We start from the raw sequence: 17,478 nt of genomic DNA, 5'->3' as shown, positions 1-17,478 counted from the left end.
ATGAAACTGACTTCTACACAACTACTACTCTGTACTTCTTTTTATCAGAGTGTATTTGCCCACGCCCAGATGCCACAGATAACGTACAGTTCAGAGGAAGGAATACAAGATCTACACTCCTCAGAAATTGTGTTTCATTGACATGTACAGGGCATAGGTCAACAATAAGTACAATTTTGCTTCCTGTTGCCCATATATTTGCACCTCATCATCGCCTTTGACAGTTTCCAGCCTCTGACCAGGTCTGTATGGAACATAGGCCTCTATTGTCATCTGTCTTGCCACCATCTCTCCGTCTTCACCTTGGTCCAGTCTTCTTTCTCCTGGATGCATTCCTCTACTCCTTTCAGTCACCTGTCTCTCAGTCTTCCTCTTGGCCTCTTTCCTTCCAATTTCATCTCATGTATCCTCCTGGGTATCCTCTTCACCTACATTCTCTTAATGTGTCCATACCATCTCGGTCTTGATTTCTCTATCTCCTCCTGTAATGGTTCCACCTTCATTAACTCTATGATCCTCATTTCTTAACCTGCATCTTTGTCACTCCAATACTGTTTCTCAAGAATTCCATCTCACTAGCTTCTACTTTGCTTTTCTCTCTTCCTTTCGTAACCCAGGTTTCTGATGCATATGTTGTAACATAGTATGACTGGTAGATAACGTTTTTACTGATTTGGGGGTACATACTTGCTCCACATCAGGCTTCTGGCGCACTTCCGAAATGCTTCTGCTTTTCTCCCCTGCTCGTTTATTTCTCTGTTGTTTTTACCATCTTTCTGCATCAGGCTTCCTAGGTACCTGAAACTCTCCACTCTCCTCCATTGTTCATCACCAATTGCTATTCCAGCTGTTCTCTCTTTTCTTGTTGTGATAATCATCTCACTCTTACTTATACTAAATTTCATCCCATATTCTTGTACTGTTTGTTCCCACATGTCCAACTGCTCTTCGACTTCCTCCTCCTCAATCCCTCAAATCATCAGATCATCTGCAAACACCATAGCTTCCATCTTTCCTTCATCAGTTACTTGTGCTACTGTACTCATTATATCATCCGTCACTACAATGAAGAGTAATAGTAAAAGTGCACTTCCCTGCCTCAAGCCATTCTTCTGTTCAAACCAAACTGAGCTCTCTCCTCCTACTTTCACACAGCTCACACGTGCAAATAATCTGTTTTCCCACTCCTCTGTTCACCAGGGCTTTCCACACTTCTACACTTTTGCAATGTCCACGAAGGTCATTAGTAGATCTATTCCATATTCAGCGTGCTGTTCCTGCAGTTGTCTTACAGCAGAAATTATATCCACCGTGGACATTCCTGTTCTGAAGCTATGTTGCTCTTCCCCCATTCTTCCTTCTAATTTTGCCCGAATTCGTGCTTCCAAAATTTACTCAAAAGAATGCTTCCATTTCTCAGCTGTTGAAAATGTTTCAGTAGAATATTTTCCATGTTATTGAATGAAGACACATGAATGTTCTTCCCTTATGGATCCACAAGAACTGTTAGCTTTGATATGTAAGAACGCTTCCTTATTTTTTAACTCTACCCCAGACAAGTTGCCCGGCCACACATACTTAGTGTTACCCATACGAAGCCAGGATGAGTCACTAGTTTAATCAAATACGCACACACTGTGGAGCACTCAACACGCAATATTTTTACAAAACAAGAATTGTGTATCACTAAATAATTTAAACACAGGCCCCACACTCTTATTTTCTAAAATGAAGCTGCACATTGTTTATTTCATCTTTAGAACACTAATGTTCAATGATCACTAATTCATGTAACTGTAAATGCAACAAATTAACCTAACTTCCTAACCTACAGGCAATACACGTATTTAGACATTGTGACAACACAACGCAGCATATGAGCAGATGTGGCACAGTAAAATGGAGTATCACATTCCCAGTCAGCATATCAGATACCACCTTCCAATGGTCGACATAGTAATGTCATTGGTGAAATGAAATTCAAAGTACAAACTCCATGACAACTAAACGCACAGATGCTTAACTGAGATGTAATAAAGCAGGATATTACAATTTTAGCGAATTTCGCATAATCGACACATTGCGTAGCAAGATAAGAACATTACAGAAACAGGCAGCCGAGCTTCTGGTAAACAAACTTGTCTTTAAAACTAAGATTCACACAGGTCTGAAAATGGAAAATTCACAATTATTCATTACCCTTTTGACTCATAAACAAAGAAAATGGTCTTCAGATGCAACAACTATTCAAAACCTGAAAATTGATCAGGCAACGTACTAGGAGTGGATAATTTAAGTAATGAGTGTAAAGAAAATTGAATGCAGGGGACAGGATGCGTAGCCAGGTCAAAAGACGTCAGGTGGACAAAGACAGATCTCCATCGCATTCTGGTGTGTACAAAAAGCTTGAGATGGAACACTGGTAGACAACATCAGACAAAGAGCAATATGGGCGTGTAGCTGGAGAGGATAATGGAAGGAAAGATACAAAGAGGGCTTTTATCCACTGGTGGAAACCGAACACCGATTCACATACATTGGTACCTGGATACAATTCCTCTACATCCATACTCCACAAGCCACCTTAGAGTGTGTTCCTCTGGTAGCACTCTTATCTCCCCCTTTCCTGTTCCATTTCCGAACAGTGCGCATCAGCCGCAATGCCACCTTTGAAGGCAGCCTTGTCATACACCAACTCTACTGCTATCAATGCATAGCTTTTTATGTCCACATGACAAACAGCTGACTACCAGAACTAACATGGTTTGTAACATGGCCTACCTGGATCCCCCCCCCATCAGCTTTACCAAACTATACAGGTAAGTGTTACTCTACTGGTATCAGCCTCCATTAATGAACTGTCTCCACATTCGCCACCCAACGGTCTGCCCTTCTTCCTCTGTCCCCCCCCCTCCCCCCCCGCCAAAAACGTCGTCGTCATCATCGTGCACTGAACCACACCAGCTTGGGTACCCGTAGATCATATCTCTGCCCAAGCCCCTGCCACCTCCCTAATGCATTCGCAACCAGTAAACTTGCTGCCCTCCTCCAAGTCACTAAATGCCCACCCCCACCTCTCCTATTGCCTCTTCCCCCTCACTTGACAAACCCCCATCCCTCTCCAGTCCACCTGCTGAAATAGCAATACTGAATACTCGCATTGTGTGTCCAGACAGCACAATGTAAATATGTGTGTGTGTGTGTGTGTGTGTGTGTGTGTGTGTGTGTGTGTGTGAGAGAGAGAGAGAGAGAGAGAGAGAGAGAGAGAGAGAGAGAGAGAGAGGGGGGGGGGGGGGCAAAAGGAACACTAGGCAGATGCACTTACCACACAAATCCTATTTTCTTCCATCTAAAATGAGTTCAGTAATGCACCTTGGGATATATATTTGGTTAAATTCTGTGATCACTGCCTTCAGTAAACAATCAGCTCTGCAATACAGGAAGATGTAGCCAGCTCACGCGTGCTCGATGTACCAGTTAACACTGAGCAGTGCAAAACTAACCCTTTGACTGCTGGGGACGTGTTAACTCCTCATTCCCCGCCGTTCCCCTGGCACGCGTGACACGTATAAGCGCGGGTCTTCCCTACAGTACTAAGGTTATGTTGACGCGTACCGCGCCACCAGCCTTTCCACCACTAGGGCCGAGTTTAGGCGCGCTGAGTCACAGCTACCTGAGTGCTACAGACGCGGTAAACACACAGAGCTGTCTTTCCGTGCTGCTCTTCCAGTAGCTGTTCAGCGGTCTGACTGCATAGTTCAAGAGTGCACATGTTTGTTGCTGTGTTCCCTCTTTTCAGAATTCGACAGATCCCTGTATTTTCGTCAGTTTTCTTGTTTTCTATGTGAGAAATGTTACGTCGCCGTGGTTGCACAGATAAAGAAATCCTGAATATACTAAGAGAGACAGTGAGTGCGAATTATCTGACATGGCTAGCAGCGATGAGTCTTCAACAGAATCTTGAAGCTGTAGTCCTCAGCCCTTTACATCAGAGGGGAGAGCAGGAATTACAGTCAGCAGTCCCTCTGAATCCAAGGAATCAGAAAGTGACACTGAAACGGTTTGGAGAAGAGCGCAATAAAGTGACCCTTATGACTGGAAATAAACTGCTTCAAGCTGTTAAACTGTTACTTCGATGACTTGAGATCAGGACACTAATGTCAATTAGATACTGACCCAAGCATTCTTTCATTTTTTGTTATATTTATGGCGGCAGATGAAACCTATCACTTTTACATTTACACAATGTAAAAATACTACAGAATCTCTAAATTCTCGACTGTCATACTGGAAAGACACTGGATTTGAGGAAATGTATTGTTTTGTTGGTGTTAGCGTTCTAATGGCGCAAGTTAAGAAGTTAAAATTAAGCGATTATTGGTCCAGAGAAACGTTTGAACACACCAATTTTCAGTGAAATTATGTCATGAGACCGTTTTGTCTACTTCTGAGAATGTTACAGTTCAGTGATAGCTCAGAGTACTGGAGGTGACAGTCTATTTAAAATTAGGACGATTGTTGAGAAAGTTCTAAGACATTTTGTAATTCATTTCGCCCACATCACAAGCTCTGTATAGACTAAAGTATCTTGCTGTTCAAAAGACTTATCTTTTAAGGAATTTATTCCAACCAAACAAAATAGATTAGGAATAAAGACATTTGTACTGTGTGACTGTCAGAGTGGGTATACTTTGGATTTTATTGTATATATACACCCAACAACAGAAATTGGGTTCCACAATTTGGGAAAAAGTGACAACGTAGTGGCAACTCTTATGGGACCGTATTTGGAACAGGGTCATATTCTGTATGTCGATAATTGGTACTCCACCCGGAACCAGTTCCTCTGGCTTCACAACAATGGAACAGCCACATGTGGAACTGTTCGTAAGAATAGACGTAACATGCCAAAACTGCAGAAGAAATTAAAACTAGGAGAAACTAAGTCCACTGACAAGGTCCTTGCTATCAAGTGGTGCGATAAGAGCTGTACATGTTTACCACAAGTCACACAACACAAATGGTTGAAACATAGAAAACTGACAGACATACTGATGAAAAAAATGAAGAAACTGCAATGTATTGTAGCTTACAATTCGAGTATGGGTGCAGCTGACCATTGTGACATGTTACTGAGCTCAGTGGGATCAGTGCGTAAGACTATGAAATGGTATAAAAAAACATTTTTTTCACATTGCGGATTTGTGAATTCTTAATGCTCATGCTCTCCACCAGTCGGTAACAGGGCGAAAAATGGCACTCACAGTTTCACCTTTCTCTCTTAAGGGAGATTGTAGAAAAATATGCTACAGAATGGAGAAAAGCTGGTAGGGGAAGGCACTATGATAAGAATTCTCTGCGATTCATAGGGAGACATTTTCTGGCTGTTATCGTGAGTAAACATTCGCAGAAAAGTACGCTAATTTCCAGATGCGTGGTTTGCATGAAACAGAAAGTGCACCGAGAAACTAGATACCAATGCAAAACTTGTGACATTCTATTATGTGTTGCACCCTGCTTTGAGACTTATCATACAAAGAAGCATTACTAATCATTGAGAACTAAATCTGAGAAAATTTGAAACTTTTGAATGAATTACTAAAAAAAGGCAAAAATGTAAAAAATATAAACCTATTTGTAAGTTCGCCAGTGTCAGTCCAAAGCCTGGATTGAAAAGAAGGATGGGAAATAGATGCAACCGGTGTAAAATTATTCAAATGAGGCCTGAGTACTTCATATGGCAAATGTAATTACGTCGAGTACATTGCACCAGTATAACAAAACGCATACGATACATTTAAATTATTAACTCGTAACATGGACAATTATATTCTTTTATCCTTAGTAGTCAAATAGAGATCACACTCTGTCTACTTGTACAAAACCTGCTTTCCACAACTGATTTAAATGTCTCTGATCAACAAGAAACAACATGCCACAGTTAAAACTCTTTTCTCAGTGCAATTTTCTTGCTACTTTGCCTCTGTTGTTAGCCAATATTGGAAATTAAACTCATTGTTCTGGGGAAGGGGGTGGGGGAGCCTTAAAATTTGTTGCTCAAATGAGACTAGCTTTGAAGCATCAATAGAAAATAGTATTAGTAAAAGAAGTATCAAATACAGCCCGCTTTCATCTTTTCATAAAAATCAACATCTTTTCGACTTGTTTGTAGATTATTAATAGAAAGGAAATAGAAAGTTTTATTCCTTGTCGTCGTGCTGTCAATCTATTGCACTGTACATTTGATTTTCATCATGCATTCACTCTACTAGATATGCAAATCCAAAGTTACACTGTTCTCAGGCCTGATTTTTGCACTCAACTTTCATTCCAGTTGTACAGCTACGTATGTTTTACAGAGCATAGTTTTTCTAGAAAAATCAGAATGAAAATAACACATTGACATTTTTACAAAATCTTCAATTTTGCACTTAATTCAGTACTGTAAAGTGCTACAGAAATGAAACTTTATACTTACGTACTTTGTGTTCTTAGGCTACTACCTGCCAAGTTTCATGTTCGTCATAGCATTAGTTCAGGAGATGCAAGAAACCAAACCTCAAAATTTTTTCGAGCGCCTACGTTTTTGGCCTACAATTTTCTGGCTCAATATTGCTAGTAAAATTCCTTTCATTATTATTCTTAAGAGAACACATGAAATTTTACAAGATGGCCAAATTTGATATCTGTACAAACTATTGCCCAAGGTATTACAGCTCGAAGTCACCATAAATTCACACTAGCTCTGTACGAGACTTAATCAACCGAGAAGTATTCAGGCACAGGGCAGATGGGGCAGGGCAGGCTGATCCGGCCCCGGCACACAGCTCAGTAGCCGCATTACGCCGCGCCAAGCAGATGGTGCGTTTCCAGCAGTCAAAGGCTTAATAATTATGGAGGGGCGAATTTGGATTGAGGAGAGAGATGTGCAAGGGTAGTCCGTGCAGTGGTGTAAGGCTACTGTGCCAAGGTGGCACTTAGCGCATCAACCCAGCATCGAGTCTCGACTGTGGTATAAGTTTTCATTCGTCACTTCAGTCCGCGTATGTCACAGATGTTTGAGACTTCAAAAGGTCTCTGGAACCGTGTACTTTCACTAGCTAGTTTTTTTTCTCTTTTGTGAATGCCTGTCAACAACTCAACACTTCTGCTATTTGGTAGATGCTCTCCTTAATTATTTACACATTACATTTTGTAGTAATTAATTCTTTATTATTTCTCAATTCATCACAACAGTAAATAAATGTTTCATGTTAAATGGAGATCATCATTACTGGACAGATACAGTACAAGTAATACGGTACCAATAGAGGTTATCGTTTCACCCCAACACTTCCTATTTGCAGGCGAAACTCTGGACAAAAACGTCACTGCATCTTCTCGCAACCCGAAAGTACTCTAGTTTCGACCTGCGATCGATATCGGTATGCGAGATGTGAGAGCACTCTATTGTGAGTGCTACTGTGACAACACAGCACATGAGGGGATCTGCTGGGTTTGTGAACTAGCCTGCAAAACGAGGTCTGACCTCTGTCCTATGTAACTAGAATAAAGTAGTTGTAAGAATGGACTGGTGGGGTAAAGTCTACATCGGGGCCAGCAGCAGTCACGGTGGAGCTTATCTACTGCTCATAGGTCAGCAATGCCTCAGTTTCGTATCCAATGGGAGGACACTTTAAAATAACCACTGAGACAAGAATGTAGGCAAAATATTTCTAGTACTGAAACTGAAATCTGTCTCGCTTCCTGTTTACTAATCCTCCTCTGTGGCAATCCTCCCATGATTTAATGAAAAAACATGGACCCACTTGCTGTGCACACGCAGATTGATTGCAGCAGAGAAATGCCCCCCCCCCCTGCTCGAATAATCATGGGTTACAACACTGTCCTTGCATTGCATTTATAATCTCACTTAATGTAATGTCTCAATTTCTCTTCCAAATGTATTCAATACACGTCATCTGTTTGCTGCTCTCTCATCCCAACACAAACAGTTGACACCTTTTGTTCTCCCATACCTCATGGCATGCACTGACAACATTCCTGCGCAAAATATCTCACTGGCACTGTTCTAGAATAATCAGATTAGTGTTTTGAATAAATTAATCATAAGTATTTAAACTGAACTACTTGGCTACATATCTCATAACACAGAATAAATGGAACATTGTGAGACTGTCTCGTACAGTTATCTTAATGAGTGTGAAACACTGAGCAGAGGGGAAGAGAAGAATTAATAGTTATCCGATAGGATGCTACCGTCAGAAGCTGGATTCTTTGTCATGCATTTCTGTTTAGTACTCAGTATATCTGCCTGTAAAAAGAGAACCCTTAAGGATAATTTTGTTTGCCTGTTTGTATAAAAACCCCAAGGAACAGACAAAAAATGTGTGTGAAATCTTATGGGACTTGACTGCAAAGGTCATCAGTCACTAAGCTTACACACTACTTAACCTAAATTATCCCAAGGGCAAACACACACCCACGTCCGAGGGAGAACTCAAACCTCCACCGGGACCAGCCGCACAGTCCACGACTGCAGCGCCTTAGACCGCTCGGCTAATCCCGCGTGGCGAGGAACAGACTGATTAATCACGTTTTAACTTTATGTCACATATTACAGTCCATGGTTCCTTGGCAATGTAAAAATTTGAAGCTTCTCAGTCAATACAATCAAAAGAAATGGCCATTTACACCTCATGTGTTGATCCTAAGAAACTACTTAATCAAAACCTATTCAGTACCTTCAGCTGACCTGCTATCATGAAATATGGCAAAACACTGTTTTACAGAATAATTTGTAATTATACCACAACAAGAATTTTTTTGGCTTTTCTTATCAGACTGTCTCCATTCAGGCACCTGTTAAGAACCTTTCTTTCTCAGAAACACGTAGAGAAGCATCAAGTTGAAATTTGTTAGTTATGTCTAAGGTCCCTTGGCAGTGTAAAAACTGTAAGCTTATAAGCCAATGATATCATAAGATATGGCCATTTATGTCACATATTTCAATACTTGCAAACTCACTCATCAAAACCTATAGGGGACTTTCTGTTGAGCCAGAATCATGAAATTTGTCAAGAAGCAAGTTTTAAAAGCACACACAAATGAAAAAATCTTAAGTGTTAATCTGCAATTGTATCACACAAAAAATATATATTTTTTGGGTCTTTGCTGTCTGTCCACCTATTACACTCCCTTTTTGCAGAAACTGGTAGAGGTATGAAGTTGAAATTTATGTCACATTCTAAGGTCTATGGTGCCTTGGAGGTGAAAAAACAAAATTCTAAGTTGATGCAATCGAAAAATATGACCATTTATGTCACATATTTTTATACTCACGAAGTTACACATTAGAACCTGTTGACCTATAATCACGAAACTTGGCACAAAGCATACGAAAAAAGTGTTTTGATCCTTTTATTATCTGACTTCAAATTTACTAGGTTTGATAGACTAACAGGTCAAGGGACCGATATACCGCCAATATCAATGTCAATAACAGGCAAAAAAATCGCCGAGATTCTAGATTCATGGGATGGATGAACTATATAGATACTTAATTACATTTGTAGGGAACCCTTAGAGAGCAAGTCCTACTCTCACCTAGCCAATTTTTAACAAAGATAGGCATATATAGTGTTTCTACTAACCTTCGAAATAAGCTTCCTCTAACAGTCTATGGGACCTTACTGGTCACTATCTCAAGCAGAAATTGGTATAGCTCAGCCTGCTCATCAAGTGCATCTAGAAACAAACAAGACCAAATATCACATTAGTAATCCATGCACGCAATCTTGTTGGTTGTTAGATGTAGGAGAACTACTACTTACACATTCCGTCCCCTCAATGACCGGCATCAAGCCCCACAAACTAATGTTGGAGAAAGGGGTCCACATATTCAACTGTGATTCATTATCAAGTGCACCTTCAAGCAGACAAGAACACAAGACATTAATGCAAGTGTGCAATTTCTTTGTTTGTGTGTGTGTTAGAAGAATAATAGCCTACAAAGTACTACTACTACTACTACTACTACTCACATAGGCACTCCCTGACAACTGCAGACATCCACCATGATCTTGCTGCAGAGTATGAGGTTGGCTCAACAGAGATCTCTTGCACATCATCATCATCATCATCATCATCATCATCATCATCACCACCACCACAAATGATAAACTGTGTCAGAGTAGAATTGATTGCTACTGGACTCTGTTGCAGCACAAGATCCATCCCCATTGCCTCAAGCTCATTCTATAACAGTCAGAAACAAAAGGCCTAACATTACATAACTGCACACATGCACTTCCAGAGAGAGGGGTAAAAAATGGTACTTACTGCACAGTGATCAATAAATGTGACAGGATGCTCATGCCTGCAAAAGATGAATAAGGAGAAATTAGTCATTAGTCATCCAACTGCAAGTAATAACACACACACACACACACACACACACACACACACACACACACACACAGACAGACAGAGAGAGAGAGAGGAGAGAGAGAGAGAGAGAGAGAGAAGGGGGGGGGGCAAAGGCATTCATTATAAAAAAAATTCTCCAGCTGTAGAGTCAAAGCAAGAGATCTTTAATCTTTTTACTAGTCACACTATGTCAGTTACCGTATGTCAGGAATAGTACACAGCTTTCATAGATTGTTTTACCAAATTATGTTGACCAGTTAACAAAATTTAACTTACAGCAGTCCTTGTCAACATTTCTACTACCAGCAGTAGAAAACCAGGAATATGCAGTCAGTCTACAAAGGAGATGGGTCAACCAAAAAGTTCAACTGCACCCAGCTGTTTTGACATGCGACATAACTGTGCAGTGTTACGTGACGTCACCAAGGCATGGCGTGTTCGAATGGATTGTGTTTGCAGAGTTCGTCTGACTAAATGGTCATGCACTCTAGTGCAAGATGCTTATGTTTCTAAACTGTTTTGGGGCGATCTTAGTATGACACTGCTGTGTGTTAATCAACATTCCGGGAGTGTTTGTTGCCTTGACAGTGAGTTACTTAAATGTCATTGGCTATTACCTACTATTTGCATTCAATTTTTATAGTTTTTGTTCATGGTGTTGTCAATGGTTCTGAAAGTCATTTATTTGGGACTACGTATGGATTTCATTTGGTACTTTTTATGGATCTTACAACATTCGCTGGTTGCTGCTATGGACAACAATATGGCACCTACAATTAAATTTTTCCAGCTACATGGTGCCCTGGCTAAATGTGAAGTGTCAACAACAAGCAGTCTCTCCTCAAACCAGTGACAATTTGTGTGTGTGTGTGTGTGTGTGTGTGTGTGTGTGTGTGTGTGTGTGTGTGTGTGTGTGTGTGTGTGTTGCGGGGGGCTGTGCACGAGAAAGTGTACATGCCAGTCAAGATCTGGCAACTGACTTTGGATGGTAAGTATGCTTTTATGGATTTTTTGGTTTTTATTGCAAGTGGAGAGGGCTTCTTTTTCACAATTGTCTTCAAGTCATGAAACCAAATTTATGTTGGAGTAGTTTTTTACAAATTTGTGGTTTGTGTTTGTAATTGGAGCCTGTATTAAGTAGTTTACTGTGGTTAGTATCATGGAGTGTATCTTATTAGCTTCTAGTAATAACTCTGCTAGTTGTACGTTCTTGGTATCGCTGTTTTTGTTTGAGATATAAGTAAAATGAAAGATTCAATCTCATTGTATGTGTTTTTTGTGCCATTATTCTCATGGATTTTGTGTTTTGTTTATTGGTTTAATTTTGCAATAGTGATTCTTTTGTTGTATATTTAGCCTGTCCCCTCCCTAAGCTACCTACCTACACCCTGCAGTTGTCCCATAAGGGCTAGTTTCTTTTATGACTGGAGTGAAATATTTTGCATCATTTATTATCTTAGTGCGTGGGTATATTTCGTGACATGGTCGTAAGTAATATGATATACACTGAAAATAGGGATATGTGCCACCTTCATAATGTTACAGGCCAAAGCAGATGGTCGGAATTGTAATTTTCTGTACTGCCAAGGCTATTGCTTAAAAAAACTTATGAGAACCATTCTAGGATATCACTGACATGTACGGAACCAGTACTGCCAAAAAATACTGAATGAATACAAAACAGGCAGCACGAAAGTGAAAGACTGACTTAATCCAAGGAGAGGCTCACAAAGTAGCACGAACAATTAGCTGCCAGAAATCCATTCACACACGAATTTTTAAGAACTAGCTAAGTGAGGAATCTTGGAATATACTACATCCCTCTACATATTTCTCCCACAGGGCCAATGACAGTTTTGGATTAGTTACAGCACTTAAAATCTTCCAACACTCCATGCACAAATGTACCAAGACCTAACAACTGAGGGTTACGAGGAATGTTTGATACAAGTCGCTAACTTTGGCCAAAGACGTAATATTAAAGGCCTCTTTCAAGTCACCTTTTGGAACATATTAACAGTTTTGATGTCAGTTCGAGCAGCCAACAAATGTAGGGGAAAAAATAAATTTGGTTGTGGTGACTGATTTGTAGCTTAGACCGAGGCATAAGTTAAGTTGGAAGGTGACAGTTTGGTTGAGAGTTGGCCATGCCAGCAAATTTGAAACTAAGGTGATAAATTTGTGGCTTAGCCCATTTTAAAAAATTGCCAATAACATCACATTATTTACAGCATTTATTACCTGTTTCCAATATCACTGGTCAACAGCAAACATTCCTTATTATCCTTAACTGGTACACCTGGAGGTATGTCACATGTGTTATGCACTTCAGAGTGGGGATATAAAGGAATGTTGTGTACAAGTCGACAGCTTTGACAACTGATGTAGGAAACATGCTAAAAACACTGTAAACAATATGGTATCTATAATGCAATGCTATGGACAATTTTTCGAACAGGCTAAGCTACAGATCAGTGTGTTACCCCAACATTTTTTTTTTTAGTATCACATTCATTGACTTTGTCAACTCACAACCGAATTGTTACCTTGCAATCTATCCTACATCCTGGGCTAAGCTACAGATCAATCTGCCACCACAATGAGTTTTCTATTTTCCACTGGCCCGCTGACTAGCAACAAAACTGAATACACATGAGCACAAAAGGGTGACATGGCAGTAGCCATTAACATTACATCCCTGACCACAGGCGACTATTTGAATCCTAACATTCCTCTTGACCCCACTGATATGTAGAATACAGAAGTAGATGTAGCAATTATTTCTATTGACTGACAGTAAGCATTGGCAATGCTCGTCTGCATAATGATACAATGGCACACAACCCTAGCACTTCTTGCCTAACTCCAAGATCACAAACAGTAAGAGATCTTACAATTATTATACAAAACCATAGAGTAAAATACTAAATACTAATATCCTGTCCAATGTCATTGAGTTAAACAACAGCAATGTGTGATTTGCTGTACATTTATCTGTGTGCAAACAAAGAATATCATCGACTCCCGAAGTCATATTTACTTACACCCACGGTGCATCGAGAATTACGTAGCAACCCATTTATGAAAAATTAAAGATACATGTCTAAACTGACGGACAGTCACACAAATTACCAAAACTCCCAAAAGCTCCAATATTTAGAACAAAATCCAGCTTAGCAGGGTGAACTAACCAACCTCCCATAACCGACTGGTTTGTCATGAGTTCTGAGCCTACACCAGCGATCCCACTAAAAAGCCTCCAGTAGACACACTTCTGAACCTGTCACAATGTCAAACACTTGCCTTCCACAGAATTCGACACACTTTAGTCACGATGTGCTCAACACAACTGGTCTCTTCACATCACTAGGTCGTAAGAATAAACTGGAGAATATACTTTTTCTCAAAATTTTTGAGAACATTCTTAGGTTCACGTGAATAAATCACCCAGAATGTTATCAGCATGAATAAAAGGGCGAGGAAAGTTGCTTGAAACAAAAATCATTCTCAGATTTCGTATGGATAAAGCTAGAGAAGCAGAGAACATTCCATTTTTTGAAGTGAGCTCTGCAGCATACTTTGAGTTGACAATTTCTGCTGAGGTTATGTTTTACCAACCTTTTGGTAATAACTGAAGAATTCCTGCTTCCTGGAACGCAAAAAAAGAAATACTGGAGAGAGAGAAACTGTACAAGTTTGTACAGGTTTAACATACATCTGTCTGGTGAACTTACTTCCAGGAAATCTTGAAAGAAGAGTGGGCAACTTTTCAACCAATATGAAAATTAAAACATTTTTGTTCCTATTTAGCAGACAAGTTTCGAGACTGACATATGAGAAGACTTAGGTATACACCAAACAACTATGTCACTGACATTTCCAGATGTTCATCATGACATCTCACAGTATAAATCTTGTTTTGTCATATTAGAAATAAGTAGGCAGGTCAGAAAAATTCATACTAGTTTATTACAAACATAGGGATCTGTTTCTCATAACGAACCACACAGGCAATCACGTACTGGACAGGCAAGCAGACCATTAAGCATTGTATTTTACCGAAATTATCTTGCATTTAACTAACAGTTCCAGTTTGGAGTAGACAAAAATTTCTTGTAATCTTACGATTTTGTTTGCATAATATGTTCACCTGACTTCGATAACAAAAAAGATTTCAACAAATTCAGTAACATCAGAAAATGCATTTTTGTAAATCGTCCGTAATCGTTGCTGCACATAAAAGTAAAATCGAAACTTAGTGTAACTCTTCCACAAAACACTGATGCCAGATCTGTGTTTAGTTACTGAACAGTTCGCTTATTAGAGCGAGCTGAATCTAATGTTAACATAACTAGTGCGTTCTGTGCCTCAAGGAGGAGGGGAGGTAGTGAAAAGGAATTCCCATGTCAGAGACTATGATTTAATTTTTTTTATTCATATGAATTTAACAACTATCAGAAAAATGTTCTTTTGCTCTGAGAATATTCTCTGTAGAATGTTTATTCATACAACCCATTGTCAGCAGAACATCCTACTAGTCTAAAGTTAAGCAGTTTTCTGTAGTACGGTTAGCCACCTGAAAAATTAAGACTACTATTGTATCTTTCAATGTTTCACTCCATCTCCTGATAAAGACATTCATAATTCTGACTCTTCTAATATGCCATCATGTATGACAGTGCCTCTGTTTGGGCACTATAACTGAAATGAATTTCAAAACTACAAGGTAATTGGAACAGCTTTTACAAATGTTAACAATACTTTAGTTACATATAGGCAAACAATTTTAACCATCAAAACATCTTACTAAATTTAACTAAACATTTGTGTGTCAAGTGTCCAATGTTTGCATCATATGACAGGAAATTTAGATCTGTATGAAGAAGTGAGAAATTTCCGTTTTACAATGTACATGAATCACACATTCGAATAATTTCAAAAGAATGGTTTGAAGTAAATTTTCGCATTTATCACCAAGCGTATTTTCTCTACCACCATCTACATCCCTTTGAAACTGCTTACAGCACTCAATCTGTGGTTTGCCTCGACAATTTTTGCCTACCACACTTTCTCCCATTGCACAAATAAATCATGAAAACTCCACCCAATTCCATTCAGTCTCTCTTTATTATACTTATGACTTTCCCATCCAATTCTTAAAAAGAGGCCTTTTTCAGAATAGCTTTCATTGGTACTGATAGGTAGTGTGTGAATTTTATACTATATCCCAGCACTATAATGAACACATCAGAATAATCAACAAACAAATATAGCACAACATGGAATAAGACAAAAATATCTGCAACAGAAAATGTACATCACGAAAAGCACACACATCGTATGCTGATAGTGAAATCAGACGCCACTGAGCAGCCATCAAAGCTTATGAAATTAGAAAAATTGTTATACCAGTCGCGGGCAAAGAAATCTTAATCACCAAGGAAGCATATCAGTTAAGGAATAATGAAGAAATAAACATGCCCAAAAACAACATACATGTGTATACTTCAACGAATAACAAACATCTTAAAATACCCTGAGAGGTGAAATGATCAGTTAATAACATACTGTACAAAAGCGAACTCAAAAAACTTATCATTGAAAAAAAGACTATATACAGGATACAAAAATTAAAACCTATCGTATGAAAACAAATACACAACGACCTGATTAACAAACAAAAAGAAAGCGGCAAATTTGGTAACAGGATAAGACACGTGATCCCGTGCAACCTACAACGTGAAAAATTAATGGAATAAACCTACAAATGAAATGTTCTCTTTTTTACAATTTCATGCACATCCCCTGTAAACTGATACGATTTGATTTGTAAGATAGTACTTAATTGTTCTTAGCCCTTAACATTCAAATACTCAAACAGGCGGAATTTGTTAAAAACAGCACAATTCCTTTCTTTTTCCCGTGCTCATCACACATTCTATATAGCACCACATTCTAGTTGTGTGGAAAATATCAACTCACCCACAAAAAACGCATTTTCCTCCAATTAACCACGCGGTAAACACCTCCGACGTCGGTTGTAAATGCAAGTGAACATGGCGCAGTTCTCAGCGGGAAGCCAAAGAATGTCTTGCAAAGACGAACTGACTGCAATCGAAAATGTGAACAAGTCATCTGTCTTTCTGAAACCCTCTGTTCTGTTTTAAAATAAACTTTGGTTGATATTTTTTACGCTGCATAAAGTATGGTTTCAATGCTCCTCACACGTTCAATTATATTTTCAAACAGTCTGAGGGACCGTTCTGTCATCCACACCGCAACGATATGTTGCGCAAAAACAGCACACATTACTTACACGTGTATACACCGTTGTGTGTGAGGAGAGGATTTGCATTTCCGACACAAATAGGATATGCGCAAAACTGGAAACAGTGGGCTTGTATATACTACTCGGAAACAAGTCCAACGAAATAGAAAAAAATCATAATTAAAGGGCATAATGTTGACAGCAGTGAGCTTGTATTGAGATTTCTTTCTTTCTTTTTTTTAGTGGCTTCATTTTCAGTTTTAGTGGTGAGGGTGCGCTAGATATTTATCTTTATTCTGTGTGCAGCCGTGTACCGTGACATTATGAAATTGTATCTTTGTCTTTTTGCTTTGTGGTTACGGTTACGGTGAAACTTTTGGCTGCAATAAAGAAAGGTGCAATAAGTTATTTTTTCTCCAATGTACCGTATTTCGTTCTGTGTTTTTCTGTCAAACATAATTAAAAACATCAGGTTATGGGTCCAGTCAAATGCATACATACTGTATCTGTTTCTGTTCTGTGAATTCATTGCTTTTGATTGGAGTTTCATTCACGTGAACCGTGGCACTCAAGTTCTGGGACTGTCGTATTCCGCTGATCTATTGTGGAAAACTTTCTGTTTTCATTTTGAACTGAGTATTATAAATTTGACTTACATTCAGCCTACACGAAGATGGATAAATAGAAAACGTACACTACCCAGAAATTTGACGGTAAAAATTTCAAGCTGTGGAAATATCAGTTGCAAATTATTTTTCGTGCTGAAAAAGTGCTCGATATCG

General features: G+C 39.2%; 1 long non-coding RNA gene across 1 annotated transcript in view; it reads right to left on the bottom strand.

Moving 5' to 3' along the window:
- Nucleotides 1-16,498, bottom strand: part of LOC124720533 — a 44,094-nt gene extending 27,596 nt beyond the window's left edge. The window contains exons 1-5 of the long non-coding RNA XR_007006188.1: nucleotides 16,411-16,498; nucleotides 10,342-10,378; nucleotides 10,044-10,257; nucleotides 9,834-9,928; nucleotides 9,654-9,747 (exon numbers count right to left, since the gene is read on the bottom strand). This is a non-coding gene — a long non-coding RNA (uncharacterized LOC124720533). The remainder of the gene's footprint in view (nucleotides 1-9,653; nucleotides 9,748-9,833; nucleotides 9,929-10,043; nucleotides 10,258-10,341; nucleotides 10,379-16,410) is intronic.
- Between the last annotated feature and the right edge of the window lie 980 nt (nucleotides 16,499-17,478).

This window comes from Schistocerca piceifrons, chromosome 11, assembly GCF_021461385.2.
Source record: "Schistocerca piceifrons isolate TAMUIC-IGC-003096 chromosome 11, iqSchPice1.1, whole genome shotgun sequence".
Lineage (NCBI taxonomy): Eukaryota > Metazoa > Arthropoda > Insecta > Orthoptera > Acrididae > Schistocerca > Schistocerca piceifrons.
The sequence above is the reverse complement of the archived record's forward strand: the minus strand, read 5'-3'. Positions and strand labels throughout refer to the sequence as shown.